Below are 9198 nucleotides of genomic sequence, written 5' to 3'. Positions count from 1 at the left end.
GATAACAATCTGACTTGTTTACACTAAAAGGTCACGTAACACACACACACACACACACACACACACACACACACACACACACACACACACACACACACACACACACACAAAGGCTATTTGGAAACATTAGTTAGACTTAAAGTCATAAAGTTTTAAATAAATGAATCTAATCCATTTGCTGTCTGATATTCAATTAATTTATTTGGTTTTATTGACAACACAGTTGTTTAGACTCATACAGTCATCATAGCTTAGTGTTTTTAGAGGTTTATATATAATACTGTGCTTTCCCCTGGCTCACCTGTTACCCAGCATACACAAGGAGTGACTCCTGTTTTCTATTCAGCAGAATCTGTTATTCGTTTTGAAGCCATTATCCGTGCATTTCCGATTAAGGTATTCGGCATCGGGCACATCCCTTGTGTTAGTTTTAATAGGTTGACATTTGACGTTTCTTGAAAAAAGTCCATGAAAGTGATTTTGTGCCTTTTTGAGATGGCACCACAAGTCACTGTTCACTTGCAGAAAGCAAGCTTCTGGGCGGCATGTAGTGAAGTAGTGAGTTCAGGTATAGGTTCTTAACTGAATGGAAAGGTTGTGATGAAGTGTTAGGTTGGCAGAGACCACAAGAAGTTCTGTTTTTGTGAGGTTGAGTTGAAAACGGTGGTTCTTCATCCAGCCAGAAATGTCTGTCACGCAGGTTGAAATGTGAGCTGCTACCATCCAATCATCTGGCTGGAATGAGAGGTAGAATTCTGTGTCATCAGCATAGCAGTGATAGGAAAAGCCATGTTTCAGATCCCAGTGTTGACTTGTAGATGGAGAAGAGTAATGGTCCAAGCACTGAACCCTGAGGAACCCCAGTGGTTAAATGTTGCAATTTAGGCACCTCACCCCTCCAAGAAGGACCTAACTGAGAGGTGAGACTTGAACCATTGGAGTGCAGTTCCTGAGATGTCCTTCATTATGAGGGTTAACATGAGGTTAAGTGGCTGGTTTTGATGCCAGACTGGTTGTTGTCCAGGAGATCACTCGCTCAAGTGTCTGAGCAATGAATGGAAGAAGGGATGATGATTTGTGAGTGAGTGCAGGTACAAGTGAAGAAGAAATGGCCTGAAGATGATGAGTGGGGATAAGATCAAACAGACAGAGGGTAGGTTGATTGGAAAGGATGTTCCAGTTTTGGAGTTTTGGAGACTAATGCTTCCAGAGGTCCAGAGGTGACCGCACATTTGCGGTAGCTGCTCCAAGGTTGTGGAACAGTTTACCAGCGTATTTGAGGCAGTTATCATCTCTAAATGATATTAAAAACTTTTTTTTTTTACACTGGCTTTTGATCAGGTATAAGTATTAAGGTATTGTCGCTGTAGTTACCTTAAGTTAGTCTTGTATGTGGGGTGTGAGGTTTTTATCGTGGTTTTTAATTCACTGTGGTCAACTATGTTGTTTTATTATGTGCTCTATAAATAAAGTTGGAGTTGGAGTTGGCTTCTGAAAGTTCACTAACAGCAACACTGGTATTTGTTTGGATGATCAGCTGTGTTAAGTAGATATTGATGTGATCACTACGAAATGAAAGTTCTGCGCCAGAACTAGGTAATAGAAAGAGTATAACTTTACACAGATCACTTTTCATATCAGTCTCATGTAATGTTTAAGCATTCTGGTTAAACTTTCAGAACACTGTTCATGTTTTCTGTTGTTTAAAAAATAAGGGTGGAGTTCCATTTTTTCTAAGATATTTGTTTTTGTATTAATTTAAGCACTAATTAAACAACAGTCATGTAAGATAGTAAGCTTATGCTGTACTTTTTCACTTTCAACACCATCTGTGATAAAAGAAAAGATGCTCAAAACTTAGCAGGAAAAGTTATTTATTAATCTATACATTTAAATATACAGACAATAGGATGGAACAACTGTACACTGTATAGAACATATTAAATTCCTCTCTTACAGATGCTATTGTGCTTGATTTGCATTATTCCTTCAATGCAGTCACAAACACTCAAACACTGACAATATCTGAACTCAGAAGACAACACTGCTCATATTCACACATATCTGAAGATCAGAAGCTTCACAGTCACTGTGAGGTCATGAAAATTAATTCGAATAGATATTGTTCTAGCCTAAAACACGCAATAATTAATTTGATATAATGAACAATACGAGTGTAAAGTCTACCAGACATTTTGCTAGTTTAATAACACAAAAAAGTAACAAAACTACAATATAACCAAATTGTATTTCAAAATACATCATTAAAGAACAAAAATATTTAGACATTTGGTAATGACATTTATAAAGCAGCTAGTTCCTTTAAAAATATATATAGGCTGCGTCCGAAAACCTAGTAGCAGTCTTGCTGCCTCGCTATCTTATAAGAAAATGACTTGTACGGCAGCGTTTGTGCATGAAGGCACCTCACGAAACTGATTTCGGACAGACTTCTGAGGCAGTGTAACAGTTTAATGATCTACAGCAATATAGCGCGAGCTTTGGTGAGAACTAAACAAATATTTAATTACTACAGTAGTAATTTCTCGATAGAAATGATATCAAAATTGAAATATGTTGATAAAAATCATACATTTATACACAAACTGGGCAGCAAACGCAACCTTCGGACGCCATCTTTATTTTTCTAGCTCAACTGTCACAGAATGGAAAGCACAGGATTATGGGATATCAAAGGCAGCTAAGGATACATCTATGCTTCCTTCAAAAATCGATCTGAGGAAGGTATCTCATGAGACAGGAAGTGAAGCTAACATTGGATTCGGACATGCCTTGATGCCTTCTTACCTTGAAATGTGTCCTCGGAAGTTTTCGGACGCAGCCTGTGTCATTTTCCTCAGTTCATGCATTTCATGGTCAACTTCCTGTGCGATTCCTGCCCCGCCCACCTACATGATGTCACACAAATGAGGGTAACCCATTTTAATTATGTGATCTCACAGCTAGGGCTCAGCAAAAAAAAAAACTATTTTCACTCATATGTGAGAAAACTCCTACTTCCCAGAAACTTCCTACTCCTCGTGGAGAGCACAGTTCATGGATACACAGCTACGACAGACGCCACGGGAGCGCAAGTGCTTTGGAAAGAAGAAGAAAGCGGTGCGGCCGCGCTTTCTACGCGTTTTTAGACGCAATATGTGAACGGCCTCTTAATCTTGCCTCCGTTTGATGGCTATTAATGCAGCGCTGGTGCTGCTTTGTTTACAGAGGAAACCAAGAAAACCAAGGAAAAATGCTTTTCTTATTTAGTATTTTGTCTTGTTTAGTCTAAATATCTAAGAATTCCTAAATCAACTAGATAAGTAAAATGACATAATTTTTTATGTTTCAAAATTAAGTGAGTTTTTGCTTAAAACAAGCGAAATGATGTGCCAATGGAGTAAGAAAAATAATCTTGTTCCTGTTTGAAATCTTGTCTCTTGTTACCGTCCCAAACAGAAACAAGATTATTTTCTTTCCCCATTCTTTCCCACATAATTTCACTTGTTTTAAGCAAAAACTCACTTTTTGATTTTATTTTCCCAGAAAACAAGAAAAAATATCTTATGTCATTTTACTTATCTAGTAAAAGCATCTTGATTTAAGATTTTTTTGATATTTAAATGCAAGGGGGGGGGGTCCTCAGGGTTTCTTATATGTATGGGGGGGGGCAGGGGTTTCATGGACAAAAGGTTGGGAACCACTGGTCTACATCACACAGTGAAAGTGTGCACTATTAAGGCTTGTTTTTGCAACATGAGTGACTCAATAATGTCAGCTTCCACATCATTAAAACAGCAATTATGATATTATTACGGACGATAAATTCTGCACACCTCCAGCTGCAGACATTCAGTGTGTCAGAATCCTCTGCAGATCTGTTTGCTCTGAAGGTGAATTACAGTAACCCGTGTCGTCACTAGATGTTCTGGGTTAGTTTACAGTTTAATCACTTTCCGCAGACTCCCTCAGGAGAGATTAATATAGATCTGATTCCTCTGGACTTAGATGGCCCTGTGAGTAACGTTCATTCAGACACCGTTTCTTGATGACAACATTCACAGCCACCAGAACCAGAATCACAGGCAGTCCAACAGACAAAATCCAAAACCCTGCAGCTGGAAGGAGGAAGATGGGAAGAGAACACAATTGTTTTTATTATTATGTTTTTGTTTTCTGTTTTTAACTCACTGCTTAAAGATTTTGTAAATCTCTCAGCATCTCCTGTTTTACTTACTATGTTGTTCTTCATCTGTGTCCAGTTTTCCATTTGATCCTGGACTAGATTCTGTAGAGGAGATTGAAAGGTCCGTCACACAGTTTAACATTTACTGTTCAAATCATGATCAATAATCTGTCCAAATGTTTTAAAAGATTATATTTCCACACATCCTTCGAAACAAAAGATTCATAAAGGTTTCAAAGCTTAATGAAAGAAGTGTTTCGAAACACTTCTTTCTAGTTTCAGCATCCCGCTGCCTTTTGCCTTAATTACAGTTGTTTACCTTTTCATAGCATTTTATAAAACGTTTTGTGCAGCTGTCCATGATCGAGAACAGAGCAACCTTCAACTATCGTCTTGGCACATTTACATTTACATTTATTCATTTGGTAGACGCTTTTATCTAAAGCGACTTACAAGTGAGGAATACAACAAGCGAGTCATGACGAGGCAAATAGACACAAGAAGTGCTCACAATACATTATAGGCAGTGCTCAGAATATCATAAGCTACAATAGAGAGGGATTAGAGTAGGGGTGTCCAAACTACGGCCCGCAGCTTGTCTATTAAAATCTATATGTGGCCCGCCATGTATAATTTACAAATCGTGCAGTTTCACAATGTCAACACAAGGCGGCAGTACTAGATTTTAACGAACCAAAAGCGGAACAGCGAAACAGCGCTTCTTGTGCGCATCGCGCGACTCACAAGCTCACAAATGTGTTTACTTGCGGAGTGTATCGAGACCACCAAACAGCCAGCGAGAAGTGTTCAATTCCGGTGTAAAGGTCTCAGGTACAAGCTCAAATCTCTCTGTGATTTAATCTATCCGCTTGTTAAGTTGTGACGTAAAGAACGCCGTTTCCGGGTCCAAGCCTCGACTCGTTTCACTTGAGAATGCCATGACGGCCGTTTATGAGCGCTATTTATTCATATTAAACATCAATCATTTAAAAAAGTGAAGCATTTTAAATACTTACAGTCTACACAGTCTCCGTGCTCACAGCATCACAGATATTAATATTTTAATGATTTATAAAAGATGAATCATTGTCTGGCCATCTGGAATTTTGATATGGAGATAAAGGTTGTAATTATATATTTTTGAAGATCATTCCACCAGCAAGGAACAGTGAATGAGAATGCCCTGGAGAATGATTTCGTGCCTCTCTGTGATGGTACCATGAGCCTTCACTCCTTTGAAGAGCGTAGGTAGGAGTGTAGACTCGTAAGAGTGGAAGTAGGGAGGGTGCTGAGCCTGTGAAGCGTCAACGCCTTCAATTTCAGCAAGTGGTAGCACGTCGCGCTCTTCGCATGCGCAGTAGGCTTTTGTATGGAAAGGAACTTTGTAAAGGTTTCACAGACCGAAATAAAAAAGGGATATTTTATAAAACAGAAAACAAAAAGAGTGATGGATGGGGTGAATATCCACCTATCTATTGTAGGAAACAAAACTTTGGGTTTAATAAATGATTTCAGTGTAATCCTCAGATTGAAAATGGTCCGTCAAACACAAAGTCCAAATTACAAAAGAAACAGATTTTATAAGTTATTTTTATTGCTACCAACCAATTGGAGTAGGCTAATCATGGTTTGAACAATTATAATAATAACCCCACTACTATAGCCTATTTATTAAAAAACAGTCACTGTCATCATCGTACCCTCAGCACAGATTCAGCATAGACTCTGACTGTCACTAACAGGTTTAGTTTTCCACAGACAGACAGAACTATTGGTATAATAAGGACACAAAAACACACAGGCTGGTGTTATATTAAAATATCAAAACTTACATGGTTAAACTGCATGGATCTACACACTCTGTCCAAGTGACTAACAGAATTCTGCTCATGCCTGTGAAGAAAAAGTCATGGGAGAGCCAGGTCTGTCTGCGCCGGCCCGTCTCTATGGCCAGAGTCTGAACACGTCAGTGTTTTCCTGAGGTTCACATCACTCACTGTGCTCACAATAGTGTATTCTCAGTTTGGCCGATTGGTTGATATAAATGTTAAAGAGGGTGGGGCTTAAACTGCAGCCTTGTCTCACTTTACGCCCCTGTTTTTCCTTCTGTAAAGCGCTTTGAGATGCTAATTTAAAGGTGCTATAGAAAATAAAGTTTATTATTATTATTAGATCTGTAACAGTATTCATTCAGTAAATGCAGAGCTAAACAATAATGTGGTCTGGTCAGAGTGAGATGACAGTGACACTGGCTAAGGATATGACTCCCATGAAAATAATAAGTCAACCAGATCAAAAATTAAGCATATGAAAAAAATAATTCACTAGGTGGTGCTGGTGCGAAAGTTCCCAGGCTCCTTCAGGGCCTTGTGCTGTGAGTTTCATAATGCACTGTAAACCCTAATGCTCAAAATACTTAATTCGTTTCAGTAGGACAAACTTAAATTAAACAAATTAGTTCAGTTAAATTAACAGTTATGAGTATTTAAAACTTTCTTTTACTTTTGAGTTCACAGCACTGACATATTTCAAGTAAACTAAATTGTTTTAGTTGCAGCAGATTTCTAATTCCCAGCATGCTTTGCATCAGACTGTCTAAATGTTGAAATAAAGTGTTATTTTGTGTGTTTTTGCATAAGATTAACATAGGGAGACATAAGTTAGTGTTTAATGTTGTGTTATGTTGGGATTGACAGGGGGTTCTGTTATGTTAGTTTTGTAGGGTTACCATTCTGGTGAGGAGTAGACCGTGTGGTTAGGTTGAGGATGAGCTGCAAAACTTTTAAGACCACATATACTGTATGTTGTTTGATTATATACATGCAAGTATATATTGACAGTCTCTTTGATAATTATAATAGCATGTGTTTTTTGCTAACTAACATTTAACCAAGAATTGAATGTGATGTTTATGTAAATTAACTATATGTACTTGAGTAGGGCGAGGCTGAGAACTGTGGGAGTGAAAGAATGCCAGTGATGTGATTGTTAATGAGAGACACCTGTGCACCACACTAGCATTGCTCCACTTCCATGGCTCTCGGCCCCGCCCCACTTGTCACAAAAAAATTAAGTTCTACTAACTTAAAAAAAATAAGTTAGTTAACTTAAATGTTTTGAGGTAATAAGTTTCCTCAAATGTTTTGAGTATTCTGAACTTATTGAGTTTTACAGTGTGGTATGCTAATGCGTTCATAAAATACAGCATAAATTAAAAAAAAAAAATGAAATAAAGATCATATCTGTACATACACACATACAGTGGGTACGGAAAGTATTCCGACCCCCTTAAATTTTTCACTCTTTGTTATATTGCAGCCATTTGCTAAAATCGTTTAAGTTAATTTGTTTCCTCATTAATGTACACACAGCATCCCATATTGACAGAAAAACACAGAATTGTTGACATTTTTGCAAATTTATTAAAAAAGAAAAACTGAAATATCACATGGTCCTAAGTATTCAGAACCTTTGCTCGGTATTTAGTAGAAGCACCTTTTGATCTAATACAGCCATGAGTCTTTTTGGGAAAGATGCAACAAGTTTTTCACACCTGGATTTGGGGATCCTCTGCCATTCCTGCTTGCAGATCCTCTCCAGTTCTGTCAAGATTAATAAATGCTGTATGTGCAGTTCATTATTAGTTCATCTTAACTAATGAAGTAAACTAATGTTAACTAATGAACCTTATTGTAAAGTGTTACCAATTAACTAACACATTTAACCTGCACAAACCTTTACTGCAAACATGAATATGGTTTAATATTGTAAAAAAAGAAAAGGAAAGAAAAGTGTTTAATTATAATGTTTCTATTTTCAGAATTTGACCTTATTATGAAATGCATATAACTACATCACACGTTCGTATGAAAACACTACTTAAACTTCATTTTAGAAAAACAGTTTGTATTACAAATCTTTATATTGACTGGCTTTCTATTAATGCAGTACAGTGAATCACATTCATCTGTGTCTCAGTGGATTACATCATTGACTGTTTATAGTTTATTAATTCATTTACAGCTAAATAAAAAATAACATGTCTGAAAACATTATTTTTGTCTTACACTTCATAATAAACTCAGACTAGTTCATTACAGACTTTGATCTTTGGTCTTGCATGGTCAAACCCAGTTTATTTTTTTGTGAACTGGAATGTGTGCAAAGGATTGTGGGGGATTTAAGGCCATGAAGGAAACATCCTTTAAATTCAGCCAAGGATCCTTCTGATTGAGATGGCCTTCAGCGACATTTAATGATGTAACAGCCGAGATATGCACTGATTATACTGTAAGTACTTTCATGTTTGTGTTTTTTTAAACAATAATTGATGATTCAGTACTTCATGAAGTTTTCAGTCTGCAGTGCAGCAGGTCTTTATTTAGATCACTTTAACTAAATGTTGATCTCTCATGACATTTTCCAGTCGTATCTGACTCTCTCCATTACACGGCTTGGCACTCACACACAGATAATCATTGATCTATTTACACACACAAATTTTGTATTTAAAGGTGCCCTAGATTGTTTTTTACAAGATGTAATAAAAGTCCTAGGTGTCCCCTGAATGTGTCTGTGAAGTTTCAGCTCAAAATACCCCATAGATTTTTTTTAATTAATTTTTTTAACTGCCTATTTTGGGGCATCATTAACTATGCACTGTTTTTTTCAGCACTTTAAGAGATGCGCTCCCTCTGCCCCACCAGCTCTCGACTATATACATGCATAAACAAAGTTTACACAGCTAATATAACCCTCAAATGGATTCTTACAAGATGTTTGTCATGCATGCTGTATGCATGCTTCAAATTATGTGAGTAAAGTATTTATTTAGATGGTTACGTTTGATTCTGTGTGAGTTTGAGGCTGTGCTCCGTGGCTAAAGCTAACATTACACACTGTTGGAGAGATTTATAAAGAATGAAGTTGTGTTTATGAATTATACAGACTGCAAGTGTTTAAAAATGAAAACAGCGACGGCTCTTGTCTCCGTGAATACAGTAAGAAACAAT

General features: G+C 37.2%; 1 protein-coding gene across 1 annotated transcript in view; it reads left to right on the top strand.

Moving 5' to 3' along the window:
* Positions 1 to 9198, top strand: part of LOC137037371 (uncharacterized) — a 130187-nt gene that overhangs the window by 84277 nt on the left and 36712 nt on the right. The gene's annotated exons all lie outside the window — the stretch shown is intronic.

Source organism: Chanodichthys erythropterus, chromosome 15, assembly GCF_024489055.1.
Source record: "Chanodichthys erythropterus isolate Z2021 chromosome 15, ASM2448905v1, whole genome shotgun sequence".
NCBI classification, from domain to species: domain Eukaryota; kingdom Metazoa; phylum Chordata; class Actinopteri; order Cypriniformes; family Xenocyprididae; genus Chanodichthys; species Chanodichthys erythropterus.
Note: the sequence above shows the minus strand (reverse complement) of the source record. Positions and strands in the feature narration are given on the sequence as shown.